General features: G+C 37.5%; 1 pseudogene; it reads right to left on the reverse strand.

Moving 5' to 3' along the window:
* Positions 1-352: 352 nt before the first annotated feature.
* LOC121313898 lies at positions 353-27,170 on the reverse strand (annotated as a pseudogene).

Consider the following 27,170-nt stretch of genomic DNA (forward strand, 5'->3'; position numbering starts at 1 on the left):
AATACAGTTTTGGGCAGTCTTGATTTACAACATTAAGGTTACCTAAATACAAATTTAATTTCTATTGCGGTATATGATTTATCTTCTTTTCAGAGGAGCGTGGTTTTCATTGTTCACTTTGAAAACAAAGTTCACATAAGAAAACAATGCCTGGGAGTAAAATCATTATAAAAACCACAAAAGGAAACAGACTATCCCAGTCTTGAATGAATTGTAGACATTCTCAAATGAGGAGGTCTGCAGATGTCTTGATTTCAGAAAATAGAGAAATATATGAGGAAATACACAGACTCCACATAAAGGTTAATATATACAAAAAATGAAATTACCTGAACTGGCCAACCAAATTACCTTAACCAACCATGATATGTTTGATAAAAGCTGAAAATAAATAACAAAAATGTAGTTATTTCTAAGTATTCATTGTACACACACACACACACACACACACACACACACACACACACACACACACACACACACACACATACTGCTTCTATTAAATAAACAGCATCTTAAAACCCAGGTAAGAGGTTACACTTATATAAAATTCATAGAGTTTACATTTCTTTTTCCATCAATTTGTTTTATTTTGCTAACATGTTATCTAGGAGTCACAATGTATTACACTTTTGCAAACTTGAAATCATAGTGGAGGAAATACCAATATTAGACAATATACTTAAAATGTTATATATTTGAAAAAAAGCATGTGATTCGCATGACCCTCATATAATGTACCCTCATAGTTAATGCATCTATTGGCATCTTCCATGAGCTGCTCAATCTCATTTTCTGACATTTTCTCTCCTGTGTCAGAACAATCTTCATTAAAGATGCACGATTCCTACTGGAAACATATTCTACACTGAACCTAAACAGTTTCACATTATCTTTTAATTTATGTAAGAACCTTGAGGGTTTAGGATTTTTGGAGACCCCACGTTCCAAAGGAGAGAAATGCATTGCAGGTGTGCTAATACAGTTATTGGAATTGTGCAGTTGGTTATTAGTTTACTGTTAAACTATACATTTTTGAGGCAACTTAATTTCGCTAATGACCTTCAAGGTACATTTTCACAGCAAGAAAAGTTTGCGGTTTGGGCCTGTAGATTTAGCACTGAATAATAAAATGTAAGCTTTCTACTGCTACAGTGCAGCGGGGTAGCTATAATTGATAGCTTAAATTAAACTCATAATTTACTGTATTAAAGATTGTAACTAAAATTATAAACACTGGCTATACAGTGAAAAAGCTACCACTAACACTTTCAAAATTAAAATGGAAAAGAAAACACAACTGTTTTTGTTCTTAATGTGTGTCGGACAAACCCCCCCCACCAACCCCCCAAACCCCCGCCCCCAAAAAAAACAACCCAAATAATAAAATGGTTTTTTTTTTTTTTGTTTTTTTTTTTTTTTTTTTTGGTGGGGGGGGTGGGGGTTTTTTTTTTTTTTTGTTTTTTGGGGGGGGAAACCCAAAACCCACTCCACAACCCCCCCCCCCAAAAAATAACCACCAACAAAACGTTTTTTTGGGGGTGTTTTTTTTTTTTGTGTGGGTTTTTTTTTTTTTTTTATTGTTTGTTTTGTTAGAAAAAAAAAAACCCCAAAACCCGAAAACCCAAAACCACCCCCCCCTTTTTTTTTTTTGGGGTTTTTTTTTTTTTTGTTTTTTTTGTTGGGTCCCAACCAAGGGGGAAAAGAAAACACAACTTTTGTCCCAGTGGATGATCAGTTCCTTAGGAATAGATTCCCTTGTTACTGTCTCCTTGATTCTTGTAAGAAACCCTTCCTTCATAGCATGAGAGACATGGCCCAGGCACAACTAATATCAACTTCACTGGTGGGTGAAGCAGGCGCCTGGCGATTCTGCCTTTATGGAGAACTCCTGTCAAAACATCCTGTGGTACTCATGAACGCTGCAGTTTTCAACTTATTGTAAAATTAAATACACAACAGTGAAGCATTGTCTTTCTGTATTTGGTAGATGTATAAATGCTCTGGTAAACCTAAATAATAATCACAATACTCATACTTTGACACTTTTTGTTTTATTTCCCTTTAAAAAGTGCCAAAAAAAAAAAAAAAAACACGACCATTGCCTCAAGCATATTCAAACTGGTAAAAAAAATTAATAAAAATATTAAATTAAAATCTAAAACACATATTTAAGTGTAGTATAGTAATTGAAGAAGACATACCATGTGCGATGTAATTTCTTTTTGCTTGTGGTATTTTTTGTATTAATCTCAAAAAATGCGTTAGGCCAAACATGTTTTGATGACTGTGCAAAAAATAAGCGGCTTGGTTTCTTGTGTTTTAAAATTCCAGTTGCTGGCGCTATTGCAATTGATCGATTGACTACGCCTCCAGCTGCTCTATGTTTAAGCAAGTAATTTTATACGTTTTTGTCATATTCACCTAGCATGACAGGACAGGCACGGCGTTGAAAAGGCAACTCAGACACATCATCGCCTTTCTTCAAGTTTTCAACATATAGTTTTTTAAAATGTTTTACAGTAGACTCATTAAGGCTATGTCCCAGTTCAATGGAAAACTTATCAACGACGCCAGCATTTCCATTGATTGTAGGGTAGCTGGCTATTTTGGCTTGTGTTGAAGCGTCACGTACGTGATAAGGTTTTCTTTTTGGTCGTTCTGTGGCTTCAATAACATTTTCATTGGCAGATGCTACTGCTCTTGCTTTAGATGGATTTTGTTCTGCATTTGAGACAGGAGTTCCTGGGTTGTTTTTAAACTTTAGCCAGCAGAGAAGCATGATTAGAAAAAATGAACACAACCAAGCAAGTACAGTAGTGTAGTAGTAGTAGCTTCTCTCTGACCAACCACCTGAAGCAGTCCTGTGTCTCTGCTCATCACTTCCCTTAGAGTCCTATGGTGACCCATCAATCGGCACACCGGCTGGTGATTTCCTCTGTGCATATTATAATGTAATGACCATCTATACCTTATGTAACCAAATGTGAAGAGAGTGGAACGGAAAGTGTCATGCTTGGAAAACTATTATTCTAGCCAATGTAACTCTTGTGTGGATCCTCACAATTTGCACAACCTAATAAGTTTTAAAAAATATGGCCAATACCCAGTGTGGCCAATACATGGCGAAGCTCAGCCCCCATGTTGGTTCCGTTTCCTTCCTTGTCAAACACCCTCAGGCCCTCCACAAAGTCCCCAAATGTTCATTTGCTCTTCAATCTGTAGATGTGTTGGTGCAAGCGAAGGAAGGTCTCGAAATCTAACATCTTGATGTTTATTTCTGAAAAAAACAAGAAGTTGTACACAAGGTCAATAAAAATGAGGAAATAATTTAAGTGGTCTATCTACACTCTGCTTTTGGCCTGCCTAGGACTTTGTGGACCTTAGCATTGGTTGGGTTTTGACCAACAGCATGCATGATATCACTGCACTGAGCATATGTGATTTTCGTGCCACAGTTGGGAGTTCTGTCGAATAAGGAAAATCCCTCCTTAAAATCTAATGGGAGAAGTAAGAAAAGGTACTTTTCTGTTCTATTTTGGTTCACCATATGCATGCAACAGAAATGTTTAGTTGTAATTGGTGTAAAAAAATCACAATAAACTACAATGATACATTATAGTGTACAGTAATTATTAAAGCAGATATGTATAACCTGAGACTGAAAGACAAATGAATGAAAATTAGCTTGGTGGTTTTACTTGTCAAACATTGTTAAATATGGGGCTGGCCAAATTAAATGCTAAAGTGTTCTTTAGTCTTGCAAGAAATCTTGCACTGAAAAATATGAATGTTTTAATTTCTTTATTTAAAAAAAGTAGGAATAATGTTTTTATTATCTTGCTGATAATATGCAACCAATATAATATTATGCCTAAATGTAGGATGTGTTACACTACAAAAATTGCTGTAATTATTTAATAATACCTTACAAAGGAACATTAAGCATGTCTGTGAGTCAATAAAAAAAGGTTTAGTCATCCATGTTGTTCCTTCCAACAATGTCTCTTCTCTCAGTAACTTACAAGGCCAGACATAAGTTCAATGCTTCCTACACACACAGACACCCACACCCACATTAATAGTTTAATAAATTAGATCTAATGTGAGAGCAACAAAACCAAGCTATAAAAGAGCAGCTGACCTATAATTAAAATCAATTTAGCATACAATAAATTAATATAATCTCTCAGGATCATAATCTACAATAGTGATGAAAGCAAATTTCCATTTTGACATAAATGGTCACCATGCAGAGTTCAGTCTGCATGCATTCAAGGAATTTCTAGGCATGTTATGGCACGTTATTATATATTTATGAGCATTGTTATGCTGAGTCACATGATTTGTTGAGCTAAGCCTCTGGTCTATTTACAGATAGATTTATTAAGACTTACTTAAAAAGGCCCCATAACCTCAAGAGCAGAGAAGTGGTCCCATCCGTTTGCAAACTCTCTAGACACAGTCTTTTAATGCTGGAATGCCTTGAATAACTTTCCAAAAGAGCAATCAGTTTTCTTGTATTGTATTCTGTAAGTCTAATTTTAGAAGGAGGATAACATTTATATAGAATCAGAAACAAGAAAAGAAAAATAAGCTGTTTATTTGCTATGAGGGTACATTAAAAAATAGTTATAGTTTAAGCTTGAAACCACAAAAACAGGAGGTTCCTTACAAAAAAAAAAAAAATACAATTAAATTAACGTCAGTGGTGCAGCTTGAAGTCACAGAAGTCAAGAAATGCTATACCACCCACAACTCTCCTGCATCCAGGTTAGACTTTTAACATAGACCCTGATGTGTTGGGCAGGGTAGCATTCAATGATAAGGGGAGCATTGAAAATGACACAGGTAAGAACATTTGCAACACACCTTTAAAAAGGAAAAGTTCCACTAAGAAATAATGGGGGCTGCTCTTGTACTGCAATATTTCCTTGTCCTGGTGAGATTCATTAAAACTTTTCAGAGGTACAGATTATATGGGAAGACGGATTTCTGTCAGACCATATTAGTGTTCCTAGTAGTAGTCTTCAAATGTACATTGAAAAAAGTGTGGTAGTAGTAGTGGAGTCAACAGTAATTTCACAGCAATGAAGGTTCGAAAAATTGTGTGGGTTGTGTTTTTAACCTGACAAGAACAGATGAAATGGTAACATAAATACAACACTCTGGCAATTTCCTAAAACCTCAGGTGCTGAGGTTGTGTTGTGGGAAATGCAGAGAGTTCATTGGATGTGTTTCCACAAGTATTAGCAGTAAACCCATGTGCTCTGTATAAACATATTGCCCATGTGTCGTGCGCATGGGGTCCATGTCTGCTTTCTGAGTGTCACTAATTCAAAGGTGGCAATATCACCACAGCATAAAAAAGATTGCTCCTGAAAGGTACAGTATTATTTCTACTCAACCAAAAAATAAAAATAATAATAACTTTAAATTCAGAGTTGCTGAAAAAAGTATTTCCTTTAAAATATGTTTTTCTTGATGGAACTTCTAATTAACAGCAATTTAAGAAGTTCAGCAGCCGGGGTGATGACAGGCACACAAAATATACCATGTCAATTTACTAAAAGCATGGAGAGACCTAGAGACATTGTTCGCCTCCCCTTTCCCTCCAGAGGCTGATTTGGGTCCCTGCACGTCCACCAAACAGCAAATAGACATCCCGTTGGGAGAGAACCTAAACCATGGGCAGAAAAGAGATCTGAAAAAGTTAATAGATCAATTTGCTGATGGTAAACTGATCAAATTAATCCAACTGAACTTGCCATAATCACAAAAAACAGTGGTAAGGGTGAGAGAAAGAATGTATCTGGCACCAGAATGACAGCAGGACATCGTAAGGGAGGAAGTGGAAGCTATGCTAGAGCTTGGTGTAATCAAGCTGTCGTGGAACGAGTGGTGTACTCAAGGTGGTGTAAATAAATAAAACGTACAGAACCATTCACTTCTGCATCGATTTTAGAAAGGTAAATTCCCACTCCAAGTTCGATGCATATCCCTTGCCCCGGGAAGATGATCTGCTGGATGGACTTGGTTCGGCACAGTTTATACCCACACTTGATCTGACTAAGGGTTACTGGCAGATACCTTTAATATTAACTTCCAGCTTTTACCACTCCGCTGGGTCTTTTCTAATTCCGCAAAATGCCCTTTGGTCTACATGGAGCACAAGCAACCTTTCAGTGGCTTATGGAAAAGATTCTCTAGCCTTATAGGGAGTATGTGGATGTGTACATAGATGATGTAGTCATCTATAGCTCAACATGGGTGGAGAACCTACAGAGGCTGTCAGCAGTACTGACATCTATAAGGAAAGCAGGGTTTACGACTAATCTGGGTAAGTTCGCCTTTGGAAAAGAGGATACAAAGTATTTGGGATATATCTTGGGAAGGGGGATAGATAAGCCAGTTGTAACTAAAGTGCAAGCATTACTGGAAGCCCCCATTCCCAAGACAAAACATCGGGTCAGGTCACTATTAGTGTTGGTGGGGTATTATAGACACTTTATTCACGACTTTGCATCAGTGGCTGGCCCCCTCACTAACCTGACAAAGAAAAGTGCACCCGAGAAGGTAAAATGGACCACGGAATGTCAGGGGGTCTTCGATGTGTTAAAGAAGTGCTTGATTCAGGCTCCTGCATTTTATCTTAAAGACTGGCGCATCGGAAGTTGATCTGGGGCTGTGCTGTCCAAGGAGGTGGAAGGGAAAGAGCATCTGTAATTTACATCAGCCGTAAGCTGTTGCCCAGAGAGATAAATTATGCAGTTATAGAAAGAGTGCTTTGCAATTAAATGGACTGTGCATGCCCTTCATTACTACCTCTTGGGATGGACCTTCACTCTGTTCACCCTGTTCACTTCACAGGGTGAAGAATGGTAAAAGGAGTTAAATCTGGCCTCCTGACAGATGGAGGCATTAGAGGTAAAAACTGACCAAGATGGAGCATGCCTTAAGTATAGAGTGTGGTTGTGAAGGCCAGGCAAGCCTTCCTGTTTAGTTAGCAGCAGCACAATTGAACCAGCGACAGGGTCCTACCTGTCACATAAAATAATTTTCCTGTGGGTGACTACCAATAATAACTGTTAAATGTAATGTTGTCCTTGGCAGTCTTTAGCCAGAAATCTATTTTTGAGGGTAAAATGAAGAGAAAATGGTAGCAAGTGGCTCATATTTGGGGTACCACCGCACTTATAGGAGAGACTGTTCATTAAAATGTCTTTCACATTTTTTTTAAAGAGGAGATGATTTTATATTCAGGGATACCAAGATATTTAATGAGAAAGTTGTCTGACCAATAAACTCCCTATCCCTAGTTGTACATCTTTCCTAGAAAAAGGCAAACATTTCCAGGTACCATTTGACTTGTGAGATGCCTTGCTCTTTAAAATATTTAGCATATATTTAAGAGGAGAGATTGTCTATTCAGGGACACCAGGATTTTTAGTTAGTAAGGGGTCTAAATGAGAAAAAATGGCTAGATAGATGGATAGATAGTGATAAAGCCTTCTGAAATGGTATAGGTTCTGGTCAAAGTTCTGGAGGTCCTGCTACCCATGTTGGTCGATACAACAAAGAATAGTTTTAAACAGAACGGTACCTGTATATATACTTGCAAGCAATGTCCTTTCCCAATAAGGATAGTGTCTCTTTATGAAAAAACATGCAACATAGATCCTAACACTTACTATCTAAACTTGTACACAAAATATTTGATATAGTTTCTTATGAACAGTCAGCTGGCTAAGTTGTTTCACTGATTGTAAACACAATCCACAAAAAAGAAAGATTAATTTGCATTCCAAGAATTCAGTAAACCTCAAAGTATGTACCCACAGCTCTTCACCTCAGCATAGTCCCTGACTGGCTGTGTAGCCTGTCCTTTTATACAGGCCTGAGCTCATTAAACTACTGACTTGTGTGTCCGTTTAGCTGATTGCAATTCAGTCAGTGCTTAGCCACAGCTGAGGCATCCTGGCATATATGTGTGTACTGCGGTTGAAATGGTGTATGTTTATTCTCCATAAATGTGAAAGACAATAACATAATATCATGGTGCATTGGAAAACTGCATACAAGATCAACCAATCAAAACTATTAAATCACCTTAAGTTATTAGCTTTCATGGATATTGCAATTAAAGATGATTCATTTTAGTTGCATTAAAATAAAACCCTTCATAATATTACAGTCAACACTATATTATTAAGATAATGACTTTCAGCTCATCCATAAAACATGTTGCCTTTGCTGTTTTTGTTTTGTTTTTTTGTCCCAGCTGAGCAGAAATTACTAAATTTGGCACCAATTAGATGATAGAAATATAATATGCTGTACAAAACAATCTGGTCTGCATACAATTAAAATAATTGTATGCAGGATGTGGCTGTCACATCACCAATTATGCTAGGATTTTTTTTTTTTTTAATTTTTATGCCAATTAATTAATTAGCCATGTTGTCAAGGTGAATATGTTGAGTGACAAACACTAAAATATGGACACAGCAAGAATTGAAGTTCTAAAGGTCCTCTGATCCCACATCTCAGTAATTTAAAAATCACAAAAATGCATTTAGTTTTGTGTTGTTAATATTTCAGCTACATAAAGGAGATAAGTCTGTAAGGATCAGTAAAAAAAAAAAAAAAGTTTGTTTTCTAACTGGTGAGGGAAAATATGTGTATGCACACCTAAGGTATTTGTGGGGTTGGCACCAGCATGGAAAGGATACATTGGAACTTAATATAACTTAATATATATTTAATACCTATGGTATTCTTCTTTACTTTGCACAACAGGATGCATATGCAGTGCAGCGAACAGCCAACATTAAATGTTCTACAATATTCCAAAGCTTTCATCCATACACAGCCTCCCATTTCTAATTTATTTGTAGGAAATTTCATATGACTGTGTTGAACGGGTAATGAGGAATAGATGAGAGAATTTGATCTGATATACCTGATAAGCCTGATGCAATGAGATGTAAAAAAAAACCTACCAAAATTAACCACCAAGAGCATAATTAAACAATATGCCAAAACAGGTTGTGCATTGTCGTGAAAAAGTGCACGCTTTGAAGGCTCGCTATGCAACAGTTTCGAGATTAATAAATAGACATCAAGGAAATTGATTAACATTTAACTTTTATACCGTTCCGTTTATTTCTCTCAGCTAATATGAAAGTGCCCAGTGGTTCTTACACTACACGTACCAGTGACAGAATTCACGTTCAGAAGTTGTTGAACCAGACACTCTTTGATCTTAATGCATAAATGCAGTAAATATCAATTATATGAATGTGATAGAAAAAAAAAGTTACTTTGGACACTAATCTTTAAAAAAAGAAATCGTAACTTGTGATATTCAAGGACTGAGGAAATGTTAGGTCAACCACAAATACAAAAAAGTCATTTTTGTTTGACATTTAACAAATTAATTGTATCACACTTTGTCAGGCTTTAATGAGGTACATCTGATAATAGTTTACTCAAAACAGATGGAATTTCTAATTGGAGGTAAAATAATTGCTCACTACAAATTAAAAATGCATATATATATATATATATATATATATATATATATATATATATATATATATATATATATATATATATATATATATATATATCATGGCCCGGGACCGGATTAAGAAGAGCAGAATTACTTTTCTAAACTTACTCTTACATGAAAAGATTTGAATGAATAGCAGCTGACAAAAAGAATAGCCATAGCCTTTTAATTAAATTCCTTAGACATCTCAAAAAAAAAAAAAATGTACAGGAGGGACTGTCATTCAGAATAAAGTGGAATAAAAATGACTGCTTATTTGTTTTTGGTTTTTGGTTTTTTCTATTTCCGTACTGTTGTAAAATAGGCAGTATAATTAGACTAGTGATAGATGTTCAAAAGGACCTTGCAAACAAAAAGCAAAGCCTGACAGTCTTGAAATGAAAGAACTTGTTTGTCTAGTCGTATTACTGAGATGTCCTTCTTTATTTACTCAACAGCAGCTTCAGTAATGCCCTTACATTTCGACAATTACGAATGCATACTGCTAACTTGATGCACTCTAACCTCCTTTGTCAGTGTTGAGTGGACCTGTCAATGCCCATTTACAACTGACCTTCAGCACAACTTGCTAACATGTTATCTAATATGCAAAGCCTATTTATACTGTAGCATACAGTGCCTATAGTAAGTATTCACCCCCTTGCACGTTTTCACAGTTTGTTGTGTTACAACCTGAAATTTTGATGCTTTTAAATTGAATTTTTTTTCCTTTGATTTACACAACCTACTCAACACTTTGAAGAGACAACAGAATTTTCATTGTGAAACAACAGTTAATGAAAAAAAAAAACTGAAATTTCTTGGTTAGATAAGTATTCACCCCCCCCCCCCCCCCCCCCCCGAGTCAATACTTTGTAGAACCACCTTTGGCAGCAATTACAGCTGTGAGTCTTTCGGGGTAAGTCTCTACCAGGTTTGTACATCTGGATCATGCAATATTCACCTATTCTTCTTGGCAAAATTGTTCAAGCTCTGTCAAGTTGGATGGGGATTGTTGGTGGACAGCAATCTTCAAGTCTTGCCACAGATTCTCAGTTGGATTCAAGTCCAGGTTTTGACTGGGCCACTTTAAGACATTCACTTTCTTGTTTTTAAGCCACTTCAGTGTTGCTTTGTCTGTGTGCTTAGGGTCATTGTCCTAATGAAAGGTGAATCTCTGTCCCAGACGTAGGTCTTTTGCGAACTGAAACAGGTTTTCCTCAAGGATTTGCCTGTATTTAGCTCCATCCATTTTGCCCTCTACCCTGACAAGCTTCCTAGTCCCTGACGATGAAAAGCATCCCCATAGCATGATGCTGCCACCACCATGCTTCACAGTAGGGATGGTGTTACCTGAGTGATGTGCTGTGTTGGGTTTGCGCCAGACATAGCACTTTGCATTTAGGCCAAATAGTTCAATTTTTGTTTCATCAGAAAACAAAATCTTTTGCCACATCTTTACAGACTCCCACGTGCCTTTTTGCATGTTCCAAGCTGGATTTTACATGGGCTTTTTTTCAGAAATGGCTTCCTTCTTGCCACTCTTCCATACAGGCCATATTTGTGGAAACCTCAGCTATTGTTGACACATACAGTTTCTCCCATCTCAGCCATGGAACACTGTAGGTCCTTCAGAGTTGTCTTTGGCCTCTTGGTGGCTTCTCTGACCAATGCCCTTCTTACCTGGTTGCTCAGTTTGGGAGGACAGCCTGCTCTAAGCAGATTCTGGGTGGTGCCGTATACCTTCCACTTCTTAATGATTGACTTGACTGTGCTCCAAAGGATATTCAGTGCCTTTGAAATCTTTTTACACCCCTCCCCTGATCTGTGCCTTTCCACAACTTTATCATGGAGTTGTTTTGTAAGTTCCTTGGTCTTCATGGTAATATCTTTGCTTTGAATGCACTACCCAACTGTGGGACCTTACAGAGACAGGTGTATTCAATCTGAAATCATGTGAACCACTTTTATTGCACACAGATGGACTCCATTTAACTTACTATGCGAATTCCAAAGGCAGTTGGTTGCACCTGAGCTTATTGAGGAGTGTCATAGCAAAGGGGGTGAATATTTATCTAATGAAGACTTTTCAGGTTTTTATTTTTAATTGATTTGTCCCACCCCATTTTTTCCACACATTGAAAGTGTTGAGTAGGTTGTGTAAATCAAAAATGCATCAAGATTTCAGGTTGTAACACAACAAACTGTGAAAACGTCCAAGAAGCTCTGTATATAATATATAACCGTGTCTATGATTTATATTTATAATCTGTTTTGCTGTTGCCTAATCTTGGAGCTTTCCAAATTTGCATAAACTATAGAATGATGAGGCTGTATTATGACTAGACATGAAGTTTATAACGTCATATAACTATATTATTATATGACATAGAGACTTATTTTATTTTTAAACAGTGGTGGATTTTAATGTTGTTAACTTTTAGCTGTGTATTAATCACATTGGTATATTTGCTCAAGGGTAATTTATAGACCCCTATGTTAACATACAGGGGTCCACTGTAGAGCTGTGGCATTAAGGTCATTTAAATACTGTATACCTCATATTGTATTATACTTATATGATATTCCACTTGACAACAAAGAAATTGTCAGGCTTTTTTATCATTTAAAACCAACTTTGATTTAAGTTACTAATTGAACCCAACCACACATTGTTATAATAAAATGAGGCCAAAAGAGGACCAGTTTATTTCAGGAAAACAAACTATTTGAAAACAAATGAGAACTATAGGAGTCCAACCACAACAGCTTTTCCTCATCATATTTTGCTAGTGGGAAACCATTGAAAACAAACTTTGCCAGTCTGCAAAGCACAACATATAATGGCAAATATGTAATATTACTGTATTTGGCAAAGTTATGTTGTTACCTCCTTTGTAGTATGCTTTGTTTTTTGTATTTGTTTATATACAGTGCCTTGCAAAAGTATTCAGACCCCTGACCAATTCTCTCATATTACTAAATTACAAATGGTACATTGAAATTTTATTCGGTTTGATATTTTATTTTTAAACACTGAAACTCAGAATCAATTATTGTAAGGTGACATTGGTTTTATGTTGGGAAATATTTTTAAGAAAAATAAAAAACTGAAATATCTTGCTTGCATAAGTATTCAACCCCTGTGCTGTGGAAGCTCCCAGTTTGCACCGATGAAAGAAATTGCCCTAACGAGGACAAAATTACCTTACCATTGGCCTCCACCTGTGAACCATTAAAGTTGCTGTCACATTTTCTGGATAAAAACCCCACTGTTGAAGTATCATTGGTAAGGCTGTGAATCTGAAGGAAAATGAAGACCAAAGAGCATTCTACAAAAGTTAGAGATAAAGTAATCAAATGCATAGATTAGGGAAAGGGTACAAAATAATATCCAAGTGTTTGGATATCCCAGTGAGCACAGTTGGATCAATAATCAAGAAGTGGAAGCTGCATCACACCACCCAGGCACTGCCAAGAAAAGGCCGTCCCTCAAAACTCAAACAAACAAGAAGGAGACTTGTGAGAGAAGCCACAGAGAGGCCAACAATCACTTTGAAGGAGCTACAGAGTTCAGTGGCTGGGAGTGGAGTAATGGTGCACCAGTCAACCATATCAAGAGCTCTGCATAACACTGGCCTATATGGGAGGGTGGCAAGAAAGAAGCCGTTACTCAAAAAGTACCATCTGAAAGCACGACTGGAGTTTGCCAGAAAGCATGAGAGTGACCCAGCTGCGATGTGGGAAAAAGTTTTGTGGTCAGATGAGACCAAGATAGAGCTTTTTGGACAAAACTCAAAGCGCTATGTGTGGGGCAAACCTAACACTGCCCATGCCTCAAGACACACTATCCCTACAGTGAAGTATGGTGGTGGCAGCATCATGCTGTGGGGATGCTTCTCATCAGCAGGGACTAGGCATCTTGTTACAATGGAAGGAAGAATGGATGGGGCAAAATACAGGAAAATATTGCAAGAGAATCTGCTTCAGTCCACTAAAAAACTGAAACTTGGGAAGAAATTCACCTTTCAGCAGGACAATGATCCCAAGCACAAGACAACGTACCATTTGTAATTCAGTAATATGAGAGAATTGGTCAGGGGTCAGAATACTTTTGCAAGGCACTGTGTATATATATATATATATATATCCGAATGACTGGGTTTCTCAACTTTATATTGCCACAAATGTCATCATCCCTCCCTCTACCCTTTTTTTAAGGATGAGTTTTATTTACAGTAGGGAGTAATACTCCCTTCAGAAGAGAAAATGGAGAACAAAACTGCTTCAGAGAAAATGTCCCAGTATATGTGGATATAAATAAAAACTATAGTAACTTCTTTGTCCGCAGTGCACAAGGAATTTGTAGAGACAAAAAGTACTGCTTTGAGAAAATGCAGAATATGCTATCCGTAATTTTTTTAACACTTTACATGGTGTCTCTAAATACATTCTACTTACACTGTCATAGAATGAGTGATTGTATAGTAGTAAAAGATGCTTGCAACTGAAATGTTTCATTTTGTAAATTACATTTGTAAATTACATTGTAAATTATTACATTGTAACTACACAGCAATACGTGGATTTACTATACTATTACAGTGTAGTTAGAGACACCATGTAAAGTGACAACAAAACATTTACATTGTATTTTAGGGGTGACTTGGTACTGCATTAGATACTTTATAGCCTTTTAGTTGGCTATTCCCAAAATCAAATAACACAGTTGGTTGGAACAGATGGAGGATAAAAATGAGTTTGGAAAACCCCAACATATTTCTTGAATTTCTTTCAGACTCTCTGATGTGGTTTGTTTTCAAGATCAAACGGTGGGTATTTTTTCAGCTTTACTATAAAATGGAAACTCATTTTGTTGCCAATATAAATTCCATGAACTTGCTAGATTGCTCTACTGTACATTCATTTATTCTAGCATGGTAGAAAAGAAAGTATCATATATATATAATATATTATACTATATATATATATAAGCTTATATATTATATATATATATATATATATTATATATCAGGTTCATATGTATTTTCCATTTTGAAACATTGAAGTCTATACTCTAAAGGCCCCCAAATGTATAAACCCAATCTATGGCTGAGTGTCTAACCATTAATATAAAGAATTTAAATGTGGCAGTATTTAGATATAATGCACTCATTAGAGCATTAAAATACAGTTTAACAACAGGAGTTAATACTAGAACCACCATACGCATCAATTTGACATTTTGGGATTTAAATTTTAAATGACTCTGTGTTGGTGCATGCCATGCAGTTGTCCTTCCTTGACTTTTTCTAAATATATGAAGTAAACATTGTGACGGCATATGAGTGTCTGAACCACAAAAATAAGGATGCTATAAAAATGTATACCTAAAATCACCGGGCGCGTCATTTTAACAAATATTACAAAACATATAATCACAACATAACATGAGCTCAAGCCTTTGAAGAGGGGGAAAACAACAGGCATCATTATACTATGCTGTGTGTAGCACTCACTTCATTCATATGCGTATTATTAAGACATTATAACAAACAACAAAATGACTCAAAGGAGGTTTGTGATAGCAAGAGAAAGAATCGATGTTGTAAATCTCTCGTGTAAGGACAGTGGTATACTGCCTCCTAGATGGACTGCCTTGATGGTAGGTGGAAACCGGAAGGTAACCATATTAGGAGGGGCGCGTAGTTGCAAGTACCCGGAAAGACTCCATTGCAAGCAGCTGCGGGACGGCCCTCTATTGGAGAAACCATGGCGACAGGTTGTTTGCAGGGAGGAGTGTATGGGTACAAAGGGGAAGCAGCTATGTCAGTACGCTGCCTTACACTAAGAATGTAATCACCAGCCAGAGTATTGTGTTCTCTTTTGTTACGTGCTGTTTGTTTTTTTTTGTTGCAGAGGAGGAGCATGGAGCCAGCGTCTGCAGCCACGGAGCCAACCTGCATCACCAGATCACTACCCTCAACACAGGACACCAGCACCACCCTATGAATTAAAAGCACACTTTTATGCATGGGACTGTTGGAGTGGGGATTATTCTGTAGTGTTATTTTGTTTTGGTCTGCAACCAGCAGTGTTCCCCCCGATACCATTGCTGGTAGAAGGGTGGTTCTTTTAGTTTATTTATTAAAAACACAGATGTGTTTGGGAATGGAAATATTTGGACAATTGCTTTATTCAACACACCACTCACACTTATCACAGTTCACAGGTCAGGCAGAGAGGTCATGGTAGAGGTCGTGGTACAAGTCGTGGTCATGGCAGAGGCTTTATCAGGGAATCATCAATCGAACGTGTGAAGTCTCCAGCGGCAGCTGTTGGTGAGCAGGCTTCAGCAGCACCAAGGACAGTGACACCAGCTGCATCGTATTTGCGAAGTGGCAGTTGGGAGATGGTGAAAGACAGTAATATTTGGGAAATTTTAAATCCTAGTGGTATGGCTTTGGGAAGATGTACTGCTGAAAACATTTTTACTGAAACCTCTGGTCCAACATTATTTCCAAAATGCAGCATCAATAACCCACTGAGTGCATTAAATTTATTGATTGATAGGCCACTGCTGCTGCACAATAAAAAAAAATGTCTAGTAGCGGAGGCACACTGAGACCCAAAAAGTGATTCCTGGAAACTGTCTTTTGAGAAATTAGAATAAATTATTGCAATCATCTATGTTCACGGCGTGTGTGAGGGCAAAAAGCTACTGGTCTGAACAGTGGGGTATTCGTTTTCGAGATGTCTTGTGATTCCTCCAATTTGTTTTGAAAGCAACAAGAGCGCCGGCCTTGAGACCGATAGATTTTACCCTGGTTTCCAAGGTTTGGAACAGCTTCATCAAAAACAGCATTGCCTACACAAACCAGAACCTAACCAGAAACCTGACAAGTTTGGAATCAAATTCTGGTTGGCAGCAGACGTGGATTCCAAGTACCTGGTAAATGTTTCCTGTGCCTGGGAAAGAATGAAACTAGGCTTGCTCACCAGAGACTGGGAGACAATGTTGTGCTTTAACGTAACAACTGACAACTTATTCACGTTAATCAATTTGGCCAGGGAATTGAAGAGAAAAAAAAGAAACACCTTGGTTTGAACTGTCAACAAGGCAAGACGCGAGCTACCACCATCAGCTCAAGTCTTGCACGCACCATTGCACTCCACTATACTCCTCAGGCAGAATGACTGTGCCACTCTGAGTGTTTACAGGTGCAAGCCAAGGAAAAAGGTACTGATTCTCAGTCATCTGCACAGCACAGTGTCCCATCGGGACCGCTGCAAAAAGAAAACCGGAGACTGTTGAGTACTACAGTTCCATGAAGTTTGGAGAGAACATTCTGGACCAGATGGCACGGATGTATTCTTGTCGATGGCCTGTGGCTGTCTTTTACAATGTTTTGGACATGACATCCATCAATGCTTTTGTTCTGTACCGGCAACAATATGAGCAGATGAGACTTCATCTTGCAGATAGCCACTGAGCTTCGGCAGAAGCATTTCAACGAGAGATGGGCAAGGCAGCTTACAAATGCCTCTCAGCCTTCACCCAGTGCTGCACCCGCTGCCATACTCAAGAGAAAAAATTGTCAGGAAGCTAAGTAAAATAGAAATGGAACTGTTGATGTCTGCATTGTTTGTGAAAGACCAGCTTGTGGTAAATGCACAGGAAAAGTTGAGAAGCATATTTTCTGTGTTGTATTAATTAAAAAGTTGCTTTTTGCTTGACAAAAAATTTTTTCATTTGTACACTATTGTGTGTAAATATACAAGTTCACAGCTGTTTAGAAAATAATTTCTTTAGAAATATTTACTGTGTTATAGTTTTATTTTTTTTTTGTCTTCCATTATATGCACTAATATTGAAAAAAAAAAAATTGTTTAATTTTTACTTTAAATACAGAGTATCTCCTATGCAAATGTTATATTTGATGTTTATGAATAAAATATATTAGTTGTATCCAATAGTTTGTATTTCTCTTTCATTAACATCAAATTGACATATCTGGCTGTTCTAGGTAGTAAGGAAACGCAGAGGTTCTAGTGTTAAAGATGTTTAAATATATTAAAGCAAAAAGTTGTATTCTTTACAGTGTTCTTATTAATTATTAACAGATCTTATTATAGAGCGTTATTGAGAATGTCAAAGTAATATTTAGATTTAGTTTTTATGAATAAAAAAAATGTGTCATCAGACAACAGAGTCATGGTAGTCGATTTGGTCATGAATCAATTTTCAAAAATAACTTTCTCAGAAAAAATTGGATATTGTTAAAAAAGAGAGGTATACACACCATAAAAATTTAAACTGACACAGGAAGTGAAGGGATCTACTCACCACTTCCAACATTCAAATGACTAAAGGTATCCATGGCTTACCAGTAGCTGTCAATTAAGAATATGATACTGCTGGAACTGTCTTTTGTTCAATTCAGAAAAGGTGATATGGAACAGCACTGGCTACAGCAATCTAAAATATCTAGAAGTCAGCACAAAAACATGAACGTTCCCAAAGTCATTTCCAAGCCAAGTTACACTCAAAACTTTTGAACAACCCTGGATTTATGTTCTAATGGATAAGCAGAAGAGTAGGAATACAACACATCACAATGAGAAAGCAAGAACTGTCTTTCAGAAAGGAAGATGAAGGCACCAATTCCTCAAATAGAGGTCACTCTGTGGAATGACTTTCTCTGATACTTTCTATGACAGCATGTTAAGCAATCACTTGTCAATAGCCACAGTGTTCTCTGACAAGATTCAGAACAACTTCGTCGCTTTGGTGTCTAAGGGTTTGCTAGATGCAATAAAAAGGAGAAATCCAGGAAGCCAAATATTTAGCTGTAACAGTAAACGCAGCTCAGCTCTCTTGTGTTTTCAGGTATGTGTTGACGGTGGTCCGAATGAACAGTTGTTCTGTGAACATTTGTTACATTTACTAAAAAAAAAAAAATAAAAAATGGTTTTGAAAAGACTAAATTCCCATTGGGATTATCTTTTTTTAGATTCTATTGATTTAGAAGTATTACTATGCAGGACAGCCATTACCTTTATCAAAAATGTGGACACATTAATCTACCGATTTAATCAACTAATGCCCATAGATTAACCGATGAAAAATGTTAATCAATTGACAGCCCTAATACAAATGTAGAATTAAATAGCAGCAGAATTATATTCTACGTTTGTATTAGGGCTGTATATAAGTTGGGAATTAACAATGTAATAAACTTTAGTTTAACGCAGGACTTATTGTTATAACTAGAAAAATGTACGCAGTATATTTCAATTCATTTGTGCTTAATTATATATGTAGTATTTTGGCCGTTTAGAGACACTGTAGATTTTGGTGGTAGATGGGAAGTGAGGAAGAGGATGGTGACACCAGAAATGACTTAACGAGAAGCTCACTCACTCTCGTGATAATGCGAGTTTGAAATAAATAGCCACAGGTTAGGCAGAGACAGTAAACAACAAGAAACCCTCATCTTCATTACAGAAGCCTGTCTACATCAAGAGTTTGTGAGTGTAGTTTATGTTTACTAAATAAAGTGTGTATATATATATATATATATATATATATATATATATATATATATATATATATATATATATATATATATATATATTATATCTAATATATATATACACGCTATAAGTATGATGAAAGATAAAAACTTACTTTGGACATGTTCTTGGTTTCAAGTCAGCCCTGCTAAATATATACAACTGCTGTATCTAGAGAGAAAAAAATAAATAAATTTACCTCTCTGAGGTTTGACTGGATATATATTGAGCTTGATTATTATTGCCAAAAACATCATGCGTACTATTATCAAACGATCTGTGTAAATTACTTTAGAACATGATTCTAAGCTTGTACATATCCTTAAAATGTTGTGGCAAATAAAGTGTCACCAGAAAAGGATGTGCATAGGACATTGGAATTAGGGTATAGTACTTATTGCCAATTTCCATGTTTTATTTTTCTACTGTGATAGCACAGTTTTCCCTCATTTCCTGTAATGTATGTGCTTCATAATTAAAGGTGTCTAAATTCAACAAAGGTTACCCCTCAAATCATAAATAACCTTTTCCACACTGGCTTTGTGTTGGTCATGCTATTAGTATTTAACTCCTGTGAGACCTAACATTGTCATATCTTAGTCTATGGTTAACAGCTGGGGTGGGTTGTATGGGGAGTCATGAATTATAACAGCTGACCGACTGAAAGAAGTATAGAGTTAGCACTCGGTGCACGGAGGAGAAAGGTGACTTGAATCACCTCAAAAACAATGTGCGCTCAAGATTAACAGGAGAAAGCATGAATGTTTGCATGAATATAAATCTTCAAAGAAATGAGCAAAATTATGCAGCAGCAAAAGTCACATTAAAGAATCGCACTGTAAGTGCAATAATTAATTATTATTATTTTTTTACACTTTAAAGTACATACATTTTGCATTTATGATTGGCTCTTTACAGACCACTTGCTCTAAATTACCATTCAGTTTGGCTTTCTTGCACAAAAAGGCTTGTCGACCGCTGATATAGACTATTCACTTTCAAGATCTCTATTGAGATATAAGTGCGAGTGAGTCTTATCACAAACAGCTATCGCTGTTATAATTAATACATCACCCAGATGAAAAATAAACTTCAAGTTGCTAAAAGTTTGTCTTTTTTTTTTTTTTTTTTTTAACTATGTTACCAAAAAACAAACATGACCAACTGTATAGACTCACTGAAACCAAGACAGGCTCTCCAGACCTTGACTTTTTTTTTTCAAGCTTACAATATCTCTTCATGCTCACAATAACTATACCAAATTAGCCTCCACTACACCTGCACCAAGGGAGTCAAAGTTGGTCATCCAGCCAGCTTGCTTATCAGTGTAGCTAAAGTTTCCAAGCCAGCCTCATTCCATTCTCATGTCCTGGTTACAAACATGCAAGATTCAGTACAATTATAAATTTAAAACACAAAATCCCCCAGAAAGATGAAACTTCTTATCTCTCCTTTTGGTATCTCAAAATGTATTATATTAAATGATTCTGCACAGTAGTTTTCTATCTGAGGGATATCAACTTGGATGGTTGTCTCATACCGGTTTCTAATCTGTACAGCGGAGGACTTGTCATTAATTTCCTGCCTGTATGTACTGGGTTCAAAAAAATCACAGACAGGGTGGACATTCAGCATACACTTCTGGCCAAGATAATGCAGGGTCCCTGTGAAAAGTGTGAGTGATTTATTTGAAGCACAAGAGGGTGCCTTTGTGCCATGGTTGAAATACCGACAACGGTAATGCTTGTGAGACAGTCCCAGTATGGCTACCAACAATGATATTATCTCTCTAAACTCAGCCCCATTCATTTTGGTGCACCAGCACACCAAACATTATGTGTATAATACTCAGGCACTGTAAAATTCACCTACATGTTGCTTGTTTAAAAGTACAGACCCGGCGCTTTCCAATGACGTATGCAGTAGAAATGCGTAGAATGTAGAATTGCGGTTGAAGACTCTGGTGTGAAAAGTGGAGAGCTGAGAAGAAAACCAGTGCCTTGAGTAAACAGACCCGCTTGCATTGATGAACAGGGGGTCAGCAGGAGATTTGGGTTTACATTCTGTAATGTATTTCAGCATGGAAGCATATGGGCATAGAGGAGAATTTTTGAAAGCTGAATACATTGTTCTTGCAACAGCTGATAGATTTTTGAAATCCAAAGGAATAGGATGAAATAGGAATCCTGAATGAGGTTCAGGTCACTGCAGCGGATACCTAGAATAGGAAAGCTGGAAATAGAAGCAACTGTATATTTGGAGTATCTCAAAAAACCCAAAATACTGTTAGGCATATGGTTTCCACTGTCAAATCGTCAAATGGAGAAAAGCAGCCTTGTCTATAGAGATAGGCAGGCGATCAGGAGATGGAGCCAGAGAGCACTTGGAAATTCCTCGCAAAACGAGACGAACAACTGGGATTGATAGTATAGTTGGAGAAGCGATAGACATCAAGCAAAATTGGTGTTGGATTTGATAGTAGCTGGTGTCAGATGTAGAAAGTTCTTGGCATGAACTATTAAAGCCATCTGCAATTCTAGTTAAATGAAGTCAGATTAATCCTGTTTTGGGAACAGAAAATCAATAGGTGGTCCAGCCAGTAAAATTAGAGGGGTGATGGAAGTAGCAAGTGTTGCAGACATGTATGCTTGTACTGTGTTGAGTAGTCTGCTGATAGATAGGTTCAGTTGAAAATTATTTGGCTGAACTGGGATGTCACTGCTGGAGGGCTGTAGGAACCAGACTAAAATCTGGAAATCTGTAAATGAGAAAGAGTGACAGCAGCATTTTTATAAATGTCCGGTAGATAGCTTGCTTGGATTAGAAAATAATTTGATAGTGAAATCCATGTTAACTGCCTCAGTAATTGCATAATAGCAGGTGAACTGGAATGGCCTTTATTGATAATGTGAACTGTATATTTGTTTTTGCACAAGAAAAGTATTCATTTCTTTGATCAAAGATGGCCCCATGTATGTGTTGCTGTGACTGATGGGTGTATTTCAAGAAGAGCTGAGGATTTTAGATGCTGTGATAGGTTTTACTGACCAAGTACAAGAAATCCATTGATTGTTAAAAAACCTCAAAATCTCTTAAATGAAGCATTTGTAAATAAAACCAGGTTGTGAGGTCAGGTTGTGAGGTGTTGAAATGAAATCATCATAGAATATAGACAGGCCATTCCAATGCTGATTGAGAGCTGACAACATTTTAATGGCTTTTCTAGCTTCTGATTAAATATTAATGTAGGAATCAAATTTTTTTGCTGTTGATGAAAGAGCAAGTAAATTGAAATGTAAAATGTCTGACCTTGGGGAAAATGTGAATTACAAATTAAAATGGTCCAAAGAGAGCAGTGTGTGTTTCTTGATCTGAAAGTTCTGAATAGGGGGAATGAATATATTCAAGTTTAGATACAAAGGGCTTGCTTGAAACGTTCAGTGGTTAAACAGATAATTTCCAATATTTGAGAACAGTAAAAATGGCAAACAAGGAAAGATAGTGAATAGCTCTTAAAGATCCCATGCAGGAGAAGACGAACAGCTGGAATGGTATGCAGTGTTGAAGGAACGGATATCGTATAATACTGATGCTGGATTCCAGATAAGTAGGCTTTGATGGTGAAAAAGTCCTTGGTAACAATAAAAAGCGAGAATCCAATCTTGATTGAAAGGGGTTAAGGAAATCCATTTTAGTTCATAAATTGTTGAGAAAAGTCCTCTAGCCGGTGGTTTAGGATCATCTAGTTGAAGGATGAGAGTAGATGTCATGTATCCTGGGCTGAATCACTCACTGTGGACTGGTGTTTGTGTTTGTGTGTGTGTTATGTGTGGATGAACTGGTTTTATTTTAGGGCCAGCCCGCGGGTTACAAATAAGCAATATATGCTGTTCTATTGCTTCATTTTCATTGTTATTATATGCTGTTGTTTTGTCATCAGGCCATTGGGATTAAAAAACCATTAAACAACATTGCACCTGATTATCCTTGTCTATCTGTTTATTAATCACTGCTGCATTACCTTCACCTGCACATAGTTAACCACTTTGCCACACCTACCCATTCTGATATTGTGTAACGGCTCCTGCAATGGCGAGAAAGTAAACAGAATTGGTAATGCTGATATTGAGTGATTCCAGGCGATTGTGCACTGAAGGGCATCATTGAGAGTTGAATAAAAGCTTGCTGTCTTTAGATATTATAAAAGTACAGAAAGATAATCTGTGCTACTGGATCTTGTTACATAGTCTAAGAGCAAAAATATTGACGGCTTGAACCAGCTATGGGAGAGTCACTGCTTGAGTACTAGATTGCAACAGAAAAGAAAATGCCTTTACCAACAGAGCATTCTGGATTCTGTGAATGTGTCAATCTAATAAAGACACACTGGAAATGCTTGCCAAGGAAGATTTCTATAGCTGTCCGAATACTGGATACAGTAGCTGCATGATCGAGTTCATTACCATCGCAGTGGCTGATGTGGAAGGTCAGCGTTGAGCGTAGTCGAAGTTGATAGGATAAAACAGGATACCAGGCGGAAATCTTTAGCCATTTCATCTTCTGGATTTGGATAGAGGGGGCGCCATCAGATTTTCTGATTCTAGAAAGAAAATTGCTGCGGGTGAGTGTTCTTCTGTATTCCAAATAATCAATTTGATTATTTGGAACGAAAAAAGAAAGACAACTACGTGAAGGGGGATACGGGTTCAATAGAGTACATTTAATTGAGGGAAGATGATAGGGCACAGGGGGCCTAGTTCCACCCCTTGAACCACACAGGGTTAATATAACAAGGTGGATTGTTGCAGTTCCCTGAACAAAATTAAAAAAAAAAAAAACTGATTGTGTATTGCCAAACAAAAATTACTTTATGATAAATCCAACAAAGATTATAAAGGAAACATATGGAAAGACATTGCCATGGACTTGGGCATGTATGATATGTACTATAAAACATGAAATTATTAACTAACAGCATATATAAACAAGTGGATTTTGTGCAGTATTGGTTCTAACAAACATAGTCTTTATTTCAATTGTGTCGAGGAAGTAAAGAAACGATGGCGTAACCTGCAAGACAAATGTCAAAGAAAGAAGCGTGACCGGACAACCAAGAGTGGTCAGGGCTTAACAGTCACAAAAGAGTAGCAGTACATGTTGGAATTTGTGGCTCCATACACAGAGAGTAGAATGTCCTTATGGTAAAGTATTTTTTCAGTAGCTCATTACTAGATATATAACCTTTAGATATATTTATAACAAGCACGAGTGTTTGAAATAAAATATTGGTCATATGGTTTCTTATACTATGGCAACTGTATGCAGTTGTGTAATATTGTGTTTTTTTATTTATTTATTTTTTTTATGTATTGCGTAACAACGTTATTATAGATCTATTAGAAATGTAATAATTAGGAAACATTTTAACTTACATCTTAGTGCATTAAATAATAAAGTGGTTTATGATCAGTGTTTGTTGATCATCAAGTTTATATTACATTTAACATGTTTGTGTTCAAAGTTATGTAAGAATTAACAGAACGCCATTATTTTTTTATTAAAATACTGACACTAGGTATATTTACTACAAAGCCTCCACTGCATACCAGCACTCTGAAGTACGATATTGACACATTAGTGTGCAATGGATTGACACACGGCTTTTACGGATAACAGATGATAAATGACGGAACAGACGCAGTGGGCAACAGCCTTTAAGCTTAAAATCTCAGCTGTCCAGCAGTAACTGCATGCATAGTTCAGAGAGAGATAGTGTGCTAGAGAAGCTATTTGGTGACAGTTCATGCAGTGCAGTTCCGACTTGTGCTGGCCCAAAAGCGACAGATCCGTGATGTGTTTAGACAATTACTAATATGCACAAACAAACAAACACTCATGAATATTCTTCAGCAGTTCCTACTGAAGCTCTCAGTCCTTCCAGGTTTTTGTATACAACCCATGCGAAGGAAAAGATTAGCGTTTCACTAGCCCCTTTTATGCTACCCCGTATGATCCCTTGGTAAACGATTCCAGCTGTGTCTATTGCTTGCAGCTGCTACCTTGTTTACCTTCCGGGTTAATATGTTCTTGCAACAGAGTTTCGCTTCCATCCAGGCTGCCTGACTTCCTGACCTCGGAAATGAACTGTCAGGCCAGCCCGGCTACATACTTTTCCTTTCGCTATTTAGCACCCTCACAGGTCGAGAGGGGGATTTACAACAAGAACTCATTGTATTTCTGTCACACACCCTTTTCAGAGTTTCCCACAGGGAGTAATGGTTCTGGACTAGTTCATACATTTCAATTTGATCACAGAGGGCTATAATATTAGGTATTCTTTCCCTCCAAAATATCTGAGTTTGCCAGAATTCACTATTTTCCATATCAGAGGGTTCCCAAGCCTCATTATCATTTCCATCATCAGTGGGGAACCCCCAAAGAAATGAAGTTGGTTTGATTGAAGGACCAATTACTTTGGCTGCATAGGCCTTCCATTCAAAAGGAACAAATACCATATAAAGGAGAGAAGGGGTTTGAGGGTCACTTGTGGCAAATTGAGTATAACCAATTTACAAAAGAAAGAGCTAAAATAACTCCAGATGTGAACCTATGGTTCATAAAGAAAATGCAGAGCTGAACGAGTGTGGCCCTGACCACAAAATTAAGTGCTGACTACATAGTTTCTGGGTTTTTTTGAAAAGTTCAGCTAAGTGTACACTATTCTAGAAGTAATGTTTTGTGCTGTCAGTGACAGATTTAAGTTATGGAAAAAAAAAGTGCTGCCTGTGCAACTCAGTAATACAATGATTCAGGAGTCACCACTTAAACGTGGCATTTTCCAATTTAGGATTAGGGATTTTTTAAATATTGGAAGCTGGACCGGCCTCTCATCTCCTCATAATACCATGCTGAGTCAAACCAGATGGTTCAGATGCAGAAGCAGTGACATAAAATACATCCACTCCTGGGAGTTTTGTACCAAGTGACAGAAGGAAAAGCAGAGAGAGAAGCAGTGGCAAATGTTGCCTTTGGTGCGAAGGATGAAGTTTTAAAACAACTTCATGACCAGGGAGTGGAGAGATCGATGTATCTTTCGCAGGATAGATGTTACTGGCCTCAGATGGGAAGATATGTTGAAGGGTGATGCAAGAACTGTGGGTGGTGTGTAGCTAAGGCTGTCCATCCCCAGACTTGCATTTATACCTCTAGAAGTGTTAACAGTGGACTCCACAATGTTGGATCCTGCAGGAAGAGAACAAGAAAATGTCTTAGTTATGGCAGACATTTTTTTTTTTTTAAATTCACATGTGCAGTACCTGCAAAGGACCTGAAGGCAGTCAAGTACAGTACAGAGAGTAGATTTCCCATTATGGTGTCCCAGACCGAATTCACTCTGGCCAGGATAGGAATTTCAAGAGCGAAGTGATTAACAATCTCTGTCAGCTATATGGGATAAGTAAAAGTAGCACTATCCCGATACCCCTTTTGAAGTGTACACTGTGAGGGCACTCAATGGGACAGAACCTCCAAAGAATGTGCATCCGACTGACATCCTTAGGTGCCATAGGAATATGGCTTGTACTTCTGCAGACAAACAAGTGCCACCATCTTCCCACTAGGCCCAACTAAGCCAGGACTCCACTATGTCAGCCAGGGACTATGAGGGATGGATCCTGAGGGAGCAAGGTGAACACACGTCCTTTCACGCCCCCCCACCATCAGAGACTGCCGGTAGGAGCTGCCTGGGTTAGATTGAAAACACAAACCTCCAGTGAAGATCTCCAGAAACCCTCAGAGATGGAAGACTGTCCTCTGCCTCCACCTTCAACGGGAACACAGTGCTCCTAAGGGCGGGAACTCCCTGCCCTCCAGTTTTGCGCCAACCCCAATGGGCCACAAGAGATAAACACAGTAATCCCTTTCACTTACCTGGGTCAGGGCAGGATAAGGCAGATGGGCAGGAAGCACCACCCAGAAGGCTGTCTTTGCAGGGGTCAGTAGCAGAGTCCGAGCACGCATTAGCAGTAATGGCAAACTCCAT

Source organism: Polyodon spathula, chromosome 4 (genome assembly GCF_017654505.1).
Source record: "Polyodon spathula isolate WHYD16114869_AA chromosome 4, ASM1765450v1, whole genome shotgun sequence".
NCBI lineage: Eukaryota > Metazoa > Chordata > Actinopteri > Acipenseriformes > Polyodontidae > Polyodon > Polyodon spathula.